The sequence below is a fragment of the Triticum aestivum genome, chromosome 3D (genome assembly GCF_018294505.1).
Source record: "Triticum aestivum cultivar Chinese Spring chromosome 3D, IWGSC CS RefSeq v2.1, whole genome shotgun sequence".
Taxonomy (NCBI): domain Eukaryota; kingdom Viridiplantae; phylum Streptophyta; class Magnoliopsida; order Poales; family Poaceae; genus Triticum; species Triticum aestivum.
This window is the reverse complement of record NC_057802.1, coordinates 47,824,988-47,841,227: the sequence shown is the minus strand read 5'-3', so window position 1 is coordinate 47,841,227 and position 16,240 is coordinate 47,824,988. Positions and strand designations below refer to the sequence as shown.

General features: G+C 48.1%; 1 pseudogene; it reads left to right on the top strand.

The window, feature by feature from the left end:
- Positions 1-13,297: 13,297 nt before the first annotated feature.
- LOC123074064 (xyloglucan endotransglycosylase/hydrolase protein 8-like) lies at positions 13,298-14,441 on the top strand (annotated as a pseudogene).
- The last annotated feature ends 1,799 nt before the right edge of the window (positions 14,442-16,240 follow it).

Genomic DNA, 16,240 nt, shown 5'->3' with positions numbered 1-16,240 from the left:
GGCTCGTGCCGGCGGTGTGTCGTCGCTGCCGGCTCATCGGTGGAGCTCGACCACCGCCATACGGTGTATTATATACTGATCGACGCACGGGGAGCATTTTGTTGGAAGGTGACTGATTTAAGGTAGACATGCAATAGCGGTGCCCCGCACGTCGTCAGTTCCGCATTTCGCTAGACTAATTCGCCCTGATTACTTGATTAGGTAGGTGTACGTGCAGGGGCTGACTCTTACAAGCCGTTCACAAGAATATATATGGGAATAATGTTTATGTGAGAATGTGGATGTTTAGAATATGGGTCTGACTCTTACTTGATTAGGTGTTTTTTGTAGTTCTGCGACTGTAATGTGCGTCACGTCCTCCCAAACCTTGATCACATGAACTCATGATGGAAATGGTGGGTGTCGTGCGAGCGTTTCACCGTACCTCAGCTGTTCATAAAGAACATACTTACTTACAGGAAATGCGCCTAAGCTATTTCTGCTAAGATTCGAGGGTGTAGGCTGTGAAGACGCAAGGAAGAATTAGCACTGCCCGCTTTCTAGCTGGCGGGAAAGCCGTCTTGCTTCGCTTCTTAGCCAGTGATATAGGGGGAATGCATTTTGGTTCTTGGTTGTATATACGCCTCATATAAGGTTTTTTTTTAATAATTAAACAAAAAGTCAAAATAGTTCAGAATTTTTTTACAATAAACTTGACTTTTTTGCACTAGTATATATTTTTCATTGAAAAAGAAAACCAACATTGACTTCAGGGCAAAAAAGAAAATTTATTTGCTGTCACAGGTCACTATTCACACCATTTTGGTCAAAAAGTTGTCTTTTTTTAAAGAAGTCAAAGGGGGTTTTCTTTTTTTTTTCTATTTCAATTATTTTGGGTTACAAAATGTTTCAAAATTCAAAGATGTGCATTTTGAAAAGAAAGAAAGGAACTATAAAATGTTCGTGCTTGCAAAATATGTTCATGAATAAAAAAAAGGTTCACTACTTCAAATTAAAGTTCAGAAATTCAAAAAAAGTTCTTGGTTTAAGAGAATCTTCACGTATTTGTGAAAAATATTCACGAATTTACAAATGTTCATGATATTTTAAAAATATTGACAATTTTAAAAAAATAATCACAAATTCGAAACAGTTCACGGTTGATGAGATCGGTCACGTATTTTGTAAAAAATTGATGAATTTAAAAAATGTTCACGATTTCAAATAATTGTTCATGAATTTAATAAAATTTCATGATTTCAAAAAATGTTCACGACTTCAGAAAAAGTTCACCATTGAAAAGAAGGTTCAATAATTTGTAAAACAATATGTTCATGATTTGTAAACGAACCAGGAATTTAAAAATGTTCATGATTTCAAAAAATGTTCACGGTGTAAAAAATGTTCATGATCTAAAAGAACATTCACAAATTTGTAGAAAACTCTGTTCGTGATTTCAAAACAATGTGCATGAACATAAAAAATATTCATGATTTCAATTGTTTCACTATTTTAGAAACAATTGCGAATTTCAAATATTTATGAAAAATGAAATAAATATTTTAAAATATAAAAATAAATAAAAAAGCAAAAAATAAAAAGAAATATAAAAGAAAATGAAAAAAAGAAAATGAAAGAAAAACCAAAATAGAAGAGAAAGGAAAAAACAAAAACAAATTGTTTGAAAACCGAAAAATGGGCCGGCCCATGCAAAAAGCAGCGCCTGAGGGGGTACATGCGAGAGTAACCAATTGGGGAGCGCTCGTTCGGGAGCCTCCTCAAGGGTCACTTGGGATGGGCTGAGAGCGCGCCACTTGTCACGCTCTCAGCTGCCGCCACGGGTAGGGATGTAAACGGATTGGATCGGATCGGATAATGCCTTTACCATATCCTTTACCACATTTTTTTGTCGGATTCGGAGCGGATCGGATAATGACCGGATGCGGATTGGAATACGGATTATATCGGACTACGGATTCGGAGCGGAAGTGGAGCGGATTCGGACCGAAAGCGGATAAATAAAATCTATGTACATCTTGTCCATAATATCTATCATGATCTATGCAAAGAAGAACAATATATAAGTAACCAATCAATTTTTATTGATCATGAAATTAATAACTTACACGCTGCACCAGGCAAGACATTAGCCATCATACTTTCATAGTGTTCTCTGGTTCATAACAGAATATGTTATATACTATGTAAGTGAGCTTCTACAGTACGTGTTCTCAAGTCTATTTTCTGCGCTTGTGCGTACTCCCTCCGTCCGAAATTACTCGTCGTGGTTTTAGTTTTGAACTAAAACCACGACGAGTAATTTCGGACGGAGGGAGTACATTTTATGTGTACAGTCATACGGTGGTGCTATTAGGTTTAGGGTTATATGATATTTATATGTGGTGATTCTGATCAGCGATCTAATTGGGTCGTTGGGCTTGTCGATTGGACCAAATTTATCGGATAATCCTATTTGATAACACCGGATAATCCGCAAAAATACCGGATAATCCACATCCGTCGGATATTATCGATACCATATCCGCTACAATATTCGTCGGATATCCGGTTAACAATTATCCGTATCCGCATTCGTATCCGTCGGATTTGTGAAAGTGCATACCATATCCTTAAAAACGGATGCGGATGCGGATTCGGAACGGAAATTATCTGTACCATTTACATCCCTAGCCACGGGTCATGCTATGGGCGCTCCTTCTATTTTTTTTCCATGCATTTTCGGATTTTTTGTTTTCTCGCCTTTTTGGTTCTCCATCGGTCTTTGTTAGCTTCTTGACAAAAAAAATTTAAAAATGGTTTCGCGAAAAAACGTGTTTTCTTTTTCTATTTCTTCCGCGACAGACACGCTTTTGCTTCAGCGAGAGGCATGGCCATGCCTCTCGAAAATAAAAACAAAATGCGTTTATTTTCTTCCGCGAGAAGCACAATTTTGGTTTCGCAAGAGCCACGATTTAGCTTTCATGAGAGGCACAGTCGTGGCTCTTAAAAACCGAAAAAAAAATTCCTTCCGTGAGAGGCACGGCTTCGCTTCCGCAAGAGGCACATATTTACTTCCGCTAGAGGCACGACCATGGCTCTCTGAAACGGAAAAAAAAATCTTTTTTTCCGCGAGAGGCACGGTTTTGCTTTCGCGAGTGGCACGAGTTTACTTTCGTGAGAGACATGGCCGTGCCTCTCGGAAATGAAAAAAACGCGTTTTTTCCTTCTACGAGAAACATGGTTTTGCTTCCGCGAGAGACACGGGCGTGCCTCTCGGGAAATGCTTTCGCATAGGGAAAAAGTGCTCCCGGTGTGGTTTTTTCTCCCGGTTTTTCAATCTATTTTTTTCGTGATTTTTTGGTCAAAACCTATCAACATGGGATCTCGTTTTGAAGATCTCGACTCGAGGAATCCAATGGTGAAACAGTTCGAGATTTGGATACACGGTTTAAGAGATAAAACATTTTGAATAAACGGATCAACTAAGAAAGAGAAAACTCCCAAGTTACGACAAGTGATACACATGCAACGCGCCACTTGTCGCAAACCTGGGGAGGTGTAAATGATCTTTGAAAGGAGTACTCCTGAATTAGTGTTTTCGGGTACCTGCGCGATCGGTAACTAGGAACTCGCGCGTCAAATTGGATCGCCCCGTGGGAATCTCACTCAGGGTCCCCTATTTCTCGCTTTGAGTGAGCCCACGGGGGAGACCCAGATGGCCGGCCCAGCCCCACGAGAGGCCATGGCCTGTTTTTTCTATTTTCTATTCTCTTTTTTTGCTTTATTTTTGTACTTTTCTATATACTTTAAAATATTGTATTACATTATATATATATATATATATATATATGTATATGTGTGTGTGTGTGTGTATATATATATATATATATATAGGGATTGACTATTCTTCACCCACTTTATTTTACCATCAATACACCGTAATTTTACGTTTCGTAAGTTTTGTCTTATTTCTGACGTAAAAAGAGATCGTAAAAAAATATAATCGTCGTAAAAAATATTTTATGTTATATAAAATTACAAACGTAAAAACATAGTGTAAAATACACATAAACTGCAAAATTTCTTGTCTTATGCCCTATATTTTTATTTTTCATGCCAAATTTTACGTAGTGAATTAATAAGAATGTAACTATTTGAATTCCAAACGTAATTTAATTATGAAATGATCGTAAGATTACCTCGGGTGAAGAATAACTTATTCTGCACCCTGGGTGATGAATAGTAACACTATATATAATTATAATACAAAAAACTCTTTAAAAACATTTGAAAAAATATTGAACAAGTATCTAAAAATATTGAATAAGTATTAAAAAAATGTAGAACAAGTATTTGAAAATGTTGAACAGGTACTTGAAAAATATTGAATAAGTAAAAAGGTTGAACAAGTATTTTTGGAATATGTTGAATAATTATTAAAAAAATGTTGAACGAGTATATAAAAAGTGTTGAACAAGTATTTGAAGGGTTGAATAAGTAATAAAGATGTTGAATAATTATTTGAAAAATGTTGAAAAAGTATTAATAAACATATTTCAAAAATGTTGAAAAGTATTAAAATGTTAAACAAGTATTTTAAAAATGTTGAAAAAGCATTCGAAAAATGTTAAACGTGTCTATAAAAAATGTTGATCACTTATTAAAAAATATTTTTGACATATACGAAAATGTAGAGTGAAAACGAAAACAAACATAAGAAAAAACAAAAATGGAGAAGAAGGAAGAAAATCAAACAAAAAATAGTGAAGAAAAAAGAAACCAAGCAAAAAATTGGAGAGAAATAAGAAACCAAATAAAAATGAAGTTAACCATATCAAAAAACAAAAAGAAAAAACAGAAGAAAAAAACGTGAAAAACAATGAGAAAACCGGCTTTGTTCGCCTCAAGTAAAAACGCGCCAACAACTTATCGTGTGCAAAGACACGGGCGTTTGGCTACCGTGGGGAGCTCTCTCCCACGACACCAGAGATCGATCCCTCGTTCGATCGCTGCGAGACATCCCAGATGTGGTCTCCTCTGGCGCGATGTGCTGCGTTAGTGGGCTGGCCTGGTGAATGGCTCATCGATAGGTTCTGTGTACACCGGTTTGTGGAACCTTTAATCAGATTTAGGAAGGATTCATGTGGTTTTTAACAATTTCTTTGTGTTTTTCTTTCGATTTTCAACGGGTTTTTTGTTTTGTTATTATATTTTTTGTTTCCTATTTTTCTTGTTTCTTCTTTCTCCTTTTTTCAAATACATGCCAAACAATTTCATACTTGTTATGTGTACACATGTTTATATATATTTTTACATTGTTTAAACTTCTCTAAACGTCTCGAACAATTTTTGGGAACACATGAACAATTTTAAATATCATGAACATTGTTTTTGAATGGTATGAATTTTTGTAATTACACGCGACCAAGTTTCTAAGTGCATGATCAATTTTTTAAAGTGTCATGAATAATTATGGTGTAGTAAAAAATATTTTTTACAAATTAATATCACGAACCTTATTTTAATGCTACGGGCATTTTTTAAATTTGCTTGAACAGTTTTTTACACTGCATGAACTTTTTTTAAATGCGTGCTGCATGTTTTAGAATATTTTAAAAAATAATTTTTGAAATAAATGGATTTAAATTATTTCCAAATATAAAACAAAAATAAAAAAGTGAACGAAATGTAGCGATAAAACAAACCCACATGATCATTTTGGGCTAGCCTGCTAGAGCCTCAAGGGAGGCTAGCGTCTACTCTCTCCCAAAGACTGTACTTCCAACTTTGTTGGAGGGTCAAATTATCTTAAAGTTTGACTGAGTTTATGATCTATGTTTGCGAAACCAAATAGGTATACGGTGGAAATATATTTTATCATGAATCTAATGCTACTAATTTGATGGAATAAATGTTGGTGTATTATCCTATAAATACGGTCAAACATAAAAAAGTTGAAAGTACACTCTTTTAGAGCAAGTACAATAAAGCTGAGTCAGCGGGCTATGAGAAATAAACTAGTATATTTTTGCTTAGTTGGAGGAAAGAGAAGAGAAGAGAGAAGGTATGCGGGCTCTTCGTGAAGAGCCAGCTCTAGCACGTGCTCCTAGGCACTTTGTGAGAATGAAAGGTGGGCCACATAATAAAAAAATAGTACACTCTCTTGATATACTATTGTACATGTTGGCTATAAGATGAGCTGTAGATGACATGGCACTGGCTTATAGCCAGCAGCTGGCTATACTATTAACCATGCTCTTAAGGACGGAGGGAGTATCTCGTTTCGGGCGAGACGAAGACACGCCCCTGCTGGTCTTTTTTTTCCCGAGAAACTTCCAATCTATTCATCTTCAATTATGGCAGTACAAAGAACAACAGAGGTAATAAAAATTATAATCATATCCGTGGACCACCTAGCGACGACTACAAGCACTAGAGTGAGACGAAGGCGCGTCGCCATCATCGCCCCTCCCTCACCAGAGCTAGTCATACCTTGTTGTAGTAGACAGTCGGGAAGTCGTCGTGCTAAGGCCCCATAGGACCAGCGCGCACCAGAGTAGAAACCATCGCTGATGAAGAAAGTCGTAGATCAGAAGGATCAACCTGTAAACACATAAACGAAGACGAACGGAGACCGGATCCATATAGATCCAGGAAAGACCAGAACCGACTGAATCCCGCAAGATCCGACGGAGACAAACCTCCACACGCGCTCCCATGATGCTAGACGCACCATCGGGACGGGGATAGAACGTGGGAGACATTATTCCTACTAAGGGACATCGCCGCCGCCACACAGCCCCAACCAAGATGCTGACTCTAACAAGAACGAGAACGGGGTCCCTCCCGCCGGCGGGGGGACGAGATCCTCCGCTCCTTCATGGCCTAGAGGCCTTCGGAGATGGACGGACCGACGGCGGCGCCGACGGGAGGAGAAGAGTTTTTCTTGTAAAGGAAAGAGATGCATGGGTCCCTGCTGGCCTTATAGGGTAGTATTGAAACACTAAGATGTCCCCAACAAACAATTCATTATTGCACCAAGAGTCTATATTCTTAGCATCTAAGTCTAACGAGAGGTTTGATATAAACATCTATCTTTTTTAGATCATATAAGCATCTATCTGGTTCCAATGTGGCATGTCTGACCCGTGATGCATCATTGAGGGATGGCCCAGATGCCATGTCATAGCTTCTTTTTTGGGTGACTAGGACAATGCACGTGCGTCATGAGGGGTTATAAATATTCTATTACATTAGCTTGTGTTTTAATTGCATATATTAGTGCGATTGTGTAAATAAATGTTTATTAAATCATGTTCGTGATTTGCCTTATATTTTAATGAAAAGTTTGCTAAGTAAATTAAAATAGAATTGGTTCAGAAGATGAGTAATTAAGATGACTTTTATTATCATACGGTGAACGCTGGATGAAGGTGTGATGGAAAGAAAAGTGAAACATGAAAGCTTAACTTCTTTTTGAAGTGCTGGTGTAGAAAAATGGTCCAATCATAGCTTAATTAGTCCGACTAGTTGCTAACCAGGATTAGGTTTCTAAATTTCGTTATGCGTGCAGCGTGCTAGTAACATGGTATGTCCTCAACGACGTTGCATGATGTGATATGCGCGAGCACACAACTATGACAATGAACGGAAATTAGCGAGCCATCATTAGTGGCGGTGCCTACGTACGTACGTGTCACTCGGCTGGATTCCACCACTTAATTTTTGCTTTGCTGATGATAGACTTAATCAGTGGCCGGTTCCACCACCCGATTTCTGGGTCCCACAGTAATCTAAGTGTTCCTTTAGACACCTCATCAAACCACCGATGTACGTATGAACACACCAAAGATTAAGGTAGATTGTACCCATGTGCTGCCCGAATAATTGTAACAACCTTCGTGCCCATCCGATCGATAATGCATGCATGCAAACAAATATGTGCCCCATGCATCAACAAGCAGTGCAGGAGCACATCAGCTGGACGGAGTTTCTACCAGATACTTTCTCCAATAAAACCGCGACATCTTCCGTGCTTCTTCTTTTTGAACATGTGTACATATACGTAGGTCTGGGTTTTGTATGTCGCACCTGTAGTGTCTCTCCCTTTTTATGTATTTGTATCTTGGAAGACAAGACATCAGTCGCACCCCTTGTATCTATATATGTGTCTAGTGCACGATCAATTATTATCGATGCACCAAACCATTCTCTACATGGTATCTATCGCAAGTCGATCCTCTCCCGCTTCCGCCTAACCCTAGCCGCCGCCGCCTTGGGCCGCCGCCGCCGCCCCACGCCGCCGCCGCCTTCCTGCGCTGCGCCTCCCTTCCCGCGCGCGCCGTGCCCCGCTAGCCGCCACCGCGCTTTCCTTCCCGCGTGCGACGTGCCCCGCTAGCAGCCCCTGATCCCGATCCCGCTAGCGCTCGCCCGACCCGCCCGCAACCCGCCGCCCGCTAGCTACTCGCTCGCCCAATCCCGATCCCGCCCGCAACCCGCTCGCCCGTCACTCGCGTGCGCCACCAGCCAGCCCGCTTGATCCCTCGCGCCGCTCGCTCGCTCGCGCGTGCCCCCAGCCACACTGCTCGCTCCCTCGCGCTGCTCGCTGCCTGCTGCTGCATCGCCGCGCCGCACCATCGCCGAGCCGCCATGTCTTCCTCCGTCTCTTCCTACTCCAATCCCTTCGCCGGGCCAGACCCCGCTGACATCCGCGACATCAACATCCACGACCGCGTCCCCGTCGTCCTCGATGCCACCGACGCCACGTACTTCGCGTGGAAGACGTACTTCTCGCCGCTCTTCCGCGAGAACAACCTCGTGGATCACGTTGACGGCTCCGTCGACTCCCGTGCCATGGTGGGCGACTCCAAGTGGACAGCGATCGACGCCACACTCATCCAGTGGTTCTTCACCACCATCTCGAAGGACCTGTTTCACACGGTCGTGAGCGATGGTGATGACGCCCGCGCCGTGTGGATTAAGCTCAACGGCCTCTTCACCAACAACAAGCTTCAGCGCCGCGTTTTTTTGCAGCAGGAATTTTTTGACTGTCATCAGGATGATCAGTCTATCGATGACTACTGCCGCCGCTTGAACACGTTGGCGGATGAGCTCCGTGACATTGGCGCCAAGGTTGATGACAACCTCCTCTTCAGCACGCTCACCGCCGGCCTCAACGAGGACTTCGGCAACGCCGCCTCCAACCTCTCCCTCATACCGGAGCCCTCCTTCCCCAAGTTCATGGCATACTTGCGGTTGGAGGAGCGCCGGATGAAGGGGGTCAAGAAGCGCGTGCAGTACCACGCCCTCGCCGCCGGCACCTCGCGTGGTGCCCCTCCACCGGCCGCCCCGCCCGCGCCTGCGCTCCGTCACCAGCCGACGCCCCCCGCGCCTCCGGGGTTTTACCCCCTCCCGCCCGCGCCCCCCGCCCCACCCGCTGCCCCCCAGCAGCCGCAGCAGGGTGGCAGGCGCCGCGGGAACCGCCGCGGGGGCGGTCGCAAACAGGCGCAAGGGGGCCCTCGTCAGCAGCAGCAGGCCACCCCGCCCTGGACTTACGGCACCAACCCGTGGACGGGCATCGTACACGCGTACTCGATGCCGGTTCCTCGGGCTCCCGCTCCGGGCATCCTTGGGCATCGGCCGGCGAGCCACCAGGCGCTCTTCACCGCGCAGAACACCGCCCGCTACAGCGGCTACGGCGCCGCGCCCGCCTACGGCGCCGCGCCCCCCTACAGTGGCTACGGCGCCGCGCCCGCGCCAGCCTACGGAGGGTTTCTCCCTCCCCAGGTGCCACCGCCGTGGGACCCCGCCCTTCTCGCTGCTCTACACTCCGCCCCGTCACCGAGCCCTACGGTGGCGGCGGTGACTGGTACATGGACTCGGGCGCCACCGCTCACATGACTGCTCATCCCGGTAACCTCACATCCTCCACTCCTGTTCATACTCCCACTCGCATCACCCTTGGTAACGGTTCCTCCATTCCCATTACACATGTCGGTCATATGTCTTTTCCTTCTACTTCTACTCCCGTTAACATGTCTAATGTTCTTGTGTCTCCTAACTTAGTTACCAATCTTGTTTCTGTTCGTCGCCTTGCTCGTGAGAACCCTATAACTGTTGAATTTGACGATATCGGATGGTACTCCACCGATGTGACAGCCCGGACGAGCTTTACCCAGTGCATCCCTCCGGCGCCACCACCACCCATCGTCCCGTCGCCTTCGCTGCCAGTGTCGATCTTTGGCACGCCCGCCTCGGCCATCCCAACTCCACCGTTATGCGTCAGATTCTTCAGAGTTTTTCTTTCTCATGTAATAAGGTCCACAACCACTCTTGTGAGGCTTGCCGTCTTGGCAAGCACGTTCGTCTTCCCTTTAGCGAGTCTACAGATGTTTCCACTTTTCCGTTTCAGTTATTGCATAGTGATGTTTGGATGTCCCCCTTTGCGAGCAACACGGGTTACTTATACTATTTGGTGATATTGTATGATTTCTCTCATTATGTCTGGACATTTCCTCTCCGTCGCAAGTCCGACGCCCTTGCCACACTCACAACTTTTTATTCATATGTCACCACACAGTTCGGTCGTCCTATTCTCGCCTTGCAAACTGACAACGGAAAGGAGTTTGACAATGTTGCCGTCCCCAATCTTCTTGCGTCGCACGACACCATCTTTCGCCTCACTTGCCCCTACACGTCCCAGCAGAATGGTCGCGCCGAGCGCGTCATTCGCACTCTTAATGACTGTGTCCGCACGTTGCTCTTCCACTCCTACGTGCCCCCTCGGTTCTGGCCGAACGTGCTTGCGACCGCCAGCCTCCTCATCAACATTCGCCCGTGTCGTCCATGCTGGAACTACACTCCTCACCAGCTCCTCTTCGGTGCGGTTCCATCTTACGATGGTCTTCGCATTTTCGGGTGTCTCTGTTATCCTAGCACCGCGTCCACTGCACCTCACAAACTCGCTCCCCGGTCGCTTCCTTGCATCTTCCTTGGTTATCCTCCCAACACCAAAGGTTACCGGTGCTATGATCTAGTGTCCCACCGCATTTTCACCTCGCGGCACGTGTACTTTGATGAGTTGGTGTTCCCGTTTCAGCAGGTACCGTCACCCTCGGTGTCCCCCGCGGCGCGGTTCGCCCCTGCCCCACCTCTGGCGAACCGCCCGCCGTGCACCGGGCTTGGCCCTGCCCGCACTCCCGGCGCCGGCGGCCCCCGTTGCCGCGGCCCCCTCGGCGGCCCCCGTCGCCGCGGCCCCCTCGGCCGCCCCTGTCGCCGCGGCCCCTGACGCCCCCTCGACTGCCCCTGGCGCCGCGGCCCCGCCGGCCTCCCCCGACGCCCCGACCCCTTCGGCCGATCCGGAGACCGGATCGAGCTCATCCTCGCCGGTCCCCCTCTCGGCTCCTGCCGCCGCACCTCTCACCGGTGTGGTCACTCGGGCTCGGATTGGGGCGTTTCGTCCTAGCACGCGCTACACCTCCGACGAGTGTGCGTGTGCTGCGTCCACCTCGGCCCTGTCCCCACTCCCCACCTCCGTTCGTGCAGCCCTTCGGGATCCAAACTGGCTTGCTGTGATGCGTGAGGAGTTCGACGCCCTGCAGCGCAACCGTTTGTGGTAGCTTGTCCCGCGGCCTCCCCGTGCCAACGTCATCACTGGCAAGTGGGTCTTCCACCACAAGACTCGCCCCGACGGTTCCCTTGAGCGCTACAAGGCGCGTTGGGTCGTGCGCGGCTTTCGCCAGCGTGCCGGCGTGGACTTCACCGACACCTTCGCCCCGGTTGTCAAACCGGGCACGATTCGCGCTGTTCTCCAGCTCGCTGTTTCTCGCGCCTGGCCAGTCCACCAGCTCGATGTGTCTAATGCTTTCTTGCATGGCCATCTCGACGAGCAGGTGTTCTGTCAGCAGCCTACTGGTTTCGTCGACACCGACTATCCAGACCACGTGTGCTTGCTCTCCCGTTCTCTTTACGGGTTGAAGCAGGCGCCTCGGGCCTGGTACCAGCAGATCGCGGCCTTCCTTCAGCAGCAGGGGTTCCGGTCCACACGGTCCGATGCCTCCCTGTTTGTTTATCACTAGGGTCCCGCCACCGCGTACCTTCTCCTGTACGTCGACGACATCATCCTGACTGCCTCTTCGCCAGCGCTCCTTCAGCAGATCACAGCTCGCCTCGGCACCGAGTTCGCCCTCAAGGACTTGGGGGCTCTCCACTACTTCCTCGGCATCGAGGTTGTGCGCCGGGCCACTGGCTTCTTCCTGAATCAGCAGAAGTATGCCTACGAGCTTTTGGAGAGAGCGGGCATGCTTAACTGCAAGCCTACTCCTACGCCTGTCGACACGAAGGCTAAGGTGTCTGCCGTCGAGGGTTCTCCGGCGTCCGACGCTCCCTTCTACCGCTCCATCGTCGGTGCGCTTCAGTACCTCACACTGACGCGTCCGAACATTCAGTATCCTGTCCAGCAGGTGTGCCTTCATATGCATGCTCCTCGTGATACTCATTGGGCTCTGGTGAAACGTATTCTTCGGTACATACCTGGCACCACAACTATGGGTCTCACCCTGACGGCATCACCTGACACCAGCCTTGTCGCCTACTCCGACGCCGACTGGGCTGGGTGTCCCGACACTCGCCGCTCCACTTCCGGCTTTTGTGTCTATCTTGGGCCCTCTCTGATTTCGTGGTCGTCTAAACGACAACCCACGGTCTCACGATCGAGCGCCGAGGCTGAGTACAGGGTTGTGGCCAACGCTGTCACGGAGTGCTCTTGGCTACGACAGCTACTTCAGGAGTTGCTATGCGAGGTTACCAAGGCGACGCTTGTTTACTGTGACAACGTCTCCGCGGTGTATCTCGCTGCCAACCCTATCCATCACCGACGGACGAAGCATATTGAGCTCGACATTCACTTCGTCAAGGAGCACGTCGCACTTGGTCGTGTTCGAGTTCTCCATGTGCTCACCGATCAGCAGTTCGCCAATGTCATGACGAAGGGACTACCCACCTCGACGTTTGAGGGCTTCGTCACCGGCGACGCTTCGACTGCCCGGGGGGGTGTTGAACATGTGTACATGTACGTAGGTCTAGGTTTTGTATGCCGCACCTGTAGTGTCTCTCCCCCTGTATGCACTTGTATCTTGGGAGACAAGACATCGGTCGCACCCCTTGTATCTATATATATGTGCCTAGTGCACGATCAATTATTATCGATGCACCAAACCATTCTCTACACTTCTCACCACACACCGCACACAAGGCACTCCACTTTGTAAGCTCATTTGATTCCAGGAAGCTAGCTCTCTACTCTAGAACAGCAGTTACCATGGCACGGGGCTTTCTGGCTGTGCTCGACGTCGCCCTGGCGCTCTCGCAGGCCGCCTCGGCCAAGTATTGGTTGGACAAGAGGTTCAACACGGACGGCACCGTCCGCACGGGATAACGACGCCTCCGGCCAGCAGGTGGCGATGCTCAACCTCAACCAGCAATCCGGCGCCGCCGGCTTCAACTCCAAGGAGCAGTTTCTCTACGGTGAGTCCAGCATCCAGATGAAGCTCATCCCGGGAAACTCCGCCGGCACCGTCTCCTGCTTCTACGTAAGTCGACCAGCTTAATTAATTTCTCCCGTCTGGACTCGCAGCTTGATCTATATATATAGCTGACTCAGCTTTGCTGTTGTGCAGCTTTCTTCCGGTGACGACGAGTGGCGCGACGAGATCGACATGGAGTTCATGGGCAACTCGAGCGGCCACCCGGTGGTGCTCAACACCAACGTGTGGGCCAACGGCGACGACAAGAAGGAGCACCAGTTCGACCTCTGGTTCGACCCGGCCGCCGCCTACCACACCTACACCATCATCTGGAACCCGGAGAGCATCCTCTTCAAGGTCGACAACTCTTCATCCGCTCCTTCAAGCGCTTCGCCGGCCTCCCCTACCCTAGCTCGAAGCCCATGAGGCTGCACGCCACGCTCTGGGACGGCAGCTACTGGGCGACCGAGAAGGGAAAGATCCCGATCAACTGGTCCAACGCGCCCTTCGTCGTCTCCTACCGCAACTTCTACGCCAACGCCTGCGTCAGCGGTGGCGCGTGCCATGCCGGCAGCGGCAGGTGGATGAACAAGCAGCTCGACGGCGCTGAGTGGGGCACCGTCAAGTGGGCGGAGCACAGTTACATGCGCTACAACTACTGCGACGATGGGTACAGGTTCCCGCAGGGCCTCCCCGCCGAGTGCAGCCGCTACTGATCCCAGCCGGACCGGCCGGGCATCCAGTGTTGATATTGACATCTTTTTCTTGGAACAGTACATTATTCTTGTTTTCTTTGTGAATTTGTGATTAAAAAGCAGCCCTACAGCAATGTGTGGGCGATATGTTTGTATGCCTAGTTTTTTTTTTTCCTAAAGTAAAGAAGCATGTAAATTTCACGGTGCCTTTGAATCGATACGGCAATATCGAATTTTTTGTTTTGGTGTCACTGAGCAAAGAACTTCAAAAGAATGCCATATACTCCGTCCATCCGGTAGTCCTAAATACATCCGTTTGAGCGACAAGTAATTCCGAATGGAGGGAGTACATAGTAATGAACTCCCATACAAACATATATCATAAGTGGTAGGATACCATGGAAGTTGGGACCTCCATCAGGGAAATCGACGAGATAGCCCGACCCCCTCGTCGCCCCTCCCTGGCGACTTCGGGGGGGGGGGGGGGGGCTAGGTTTTCCCCGCCGCCAGCCCCTTCCGGCAGCGCCCTCCTCCTCGCCGCCGTTGCCAGAGGCCACCAGCCTTCCCGCGGTGGCGGCGAGGGGTCTTCCTCTACCCCTTCCCCCCCCCCTCGTGGCGTCTCCCTCACGCTCTCCTCGCCGCTCTCGTGGGGTTCACACTGTAGTCAGATCGGATGGGGGACGGGATTGGGTCGGCCTGGCTGGCCATGGAGGCGCAGCTCCTAGGGGTGGCGGTACACTGGGGGTGGGGAGGGGTGCAGGGTGTGCGGGACCCCCTCCCAGCCGCCGCCGGTGCCTCGGTTGGGCACGACCCGCCCAGGCAGGAGCTCGTCGCCGTTTTTCTTGGCTGACCGGGAGGGTCGGGCAAGGGCCATGGTGAAGGAAATATGCCCTAGAGGCAATAATAAAGTTGTTATTTTATATTTCCTTATTCATGATAAATGTTTATTATTCATGCTAGAATTGTATTGATTGGGAACTTAAATACATGTGTGAATACATAAACAACTACCGTGTACCTAGTAAGCCTCTACTAGACTAGCTCGTTGATCAAAGATGGTTAAGATTTCCTAACCATGGACATGTGTTGTCATTTGATAACGGGATCACATCATTAGGAGAATGATGTGATGGACAAGACCCACCTGTTAGCTTAGCATAATGATCGTTCAGTTTATTGCTATTGCTTTCTTCATGTCAAATACTTATTCCTTCAACTATGAGATTATGCAACTCCCGGATACCGGAGGAATACCTTGTGTGCTATCAAACGTCACAACGTAACTGGGTGATCATAAAGATGCTCTACAGGTATCTCCGAAGGTGTTTGTTGGGTTGGCACATATCGAGATTAGGATTTGTCACTCCGAGTATCGGAGAGGTATCTCTGGGCCCTCTCGGTAATTCACATCATAAGCTTGCAAGCAAACTACTAATGAGTTAGTCACGAGGTGATGTATTACGGAACGAGTAAAGAGACTTGCTGGTAACAAGATTGAACTAGGTATAGAGATACCGACGATCGAATCTCGGGCAAGTAACATACCGATGGACAAAGGGAATTACGTATGTTGTCATAACGGTTCGACCAATAAAGATCTTCGTCGAATATGTAAGAGCCAATATGGGCATCCAGGTTCTTATTGGTCGGAGAGGTGTCTCGGTCATGTCTACATAGTTCTCGAACCCGTAGGGTCCACACACTTAACGTTCGTTGACGATATAGTGTTATATGAGTAATATGTTTTGGTGACCCAATGTTGTTCGGAGTCTCGATGAGATCACGACATGATGAGGAGTCTCGAAATGGTCGAGAGGTAAAGATTGATATATAGGATAATGGTATTTGGACACTGGAAGAGTTTTGGGATGTATCAAGAAGAAATCGGGTCACCGGAAGGGGTTCCGGGCACCCCCGACATGTATATGGGCTTAATGGGCCAAGGGAGGGACAGACCAGCCCACAGGGGGCTGGTGCGCCCCTTTCCCTAGCCAAACAGCCCTAGGGAAGGAAAGGGGGAAGGGCTAGCCCCTCCCGCCTTTC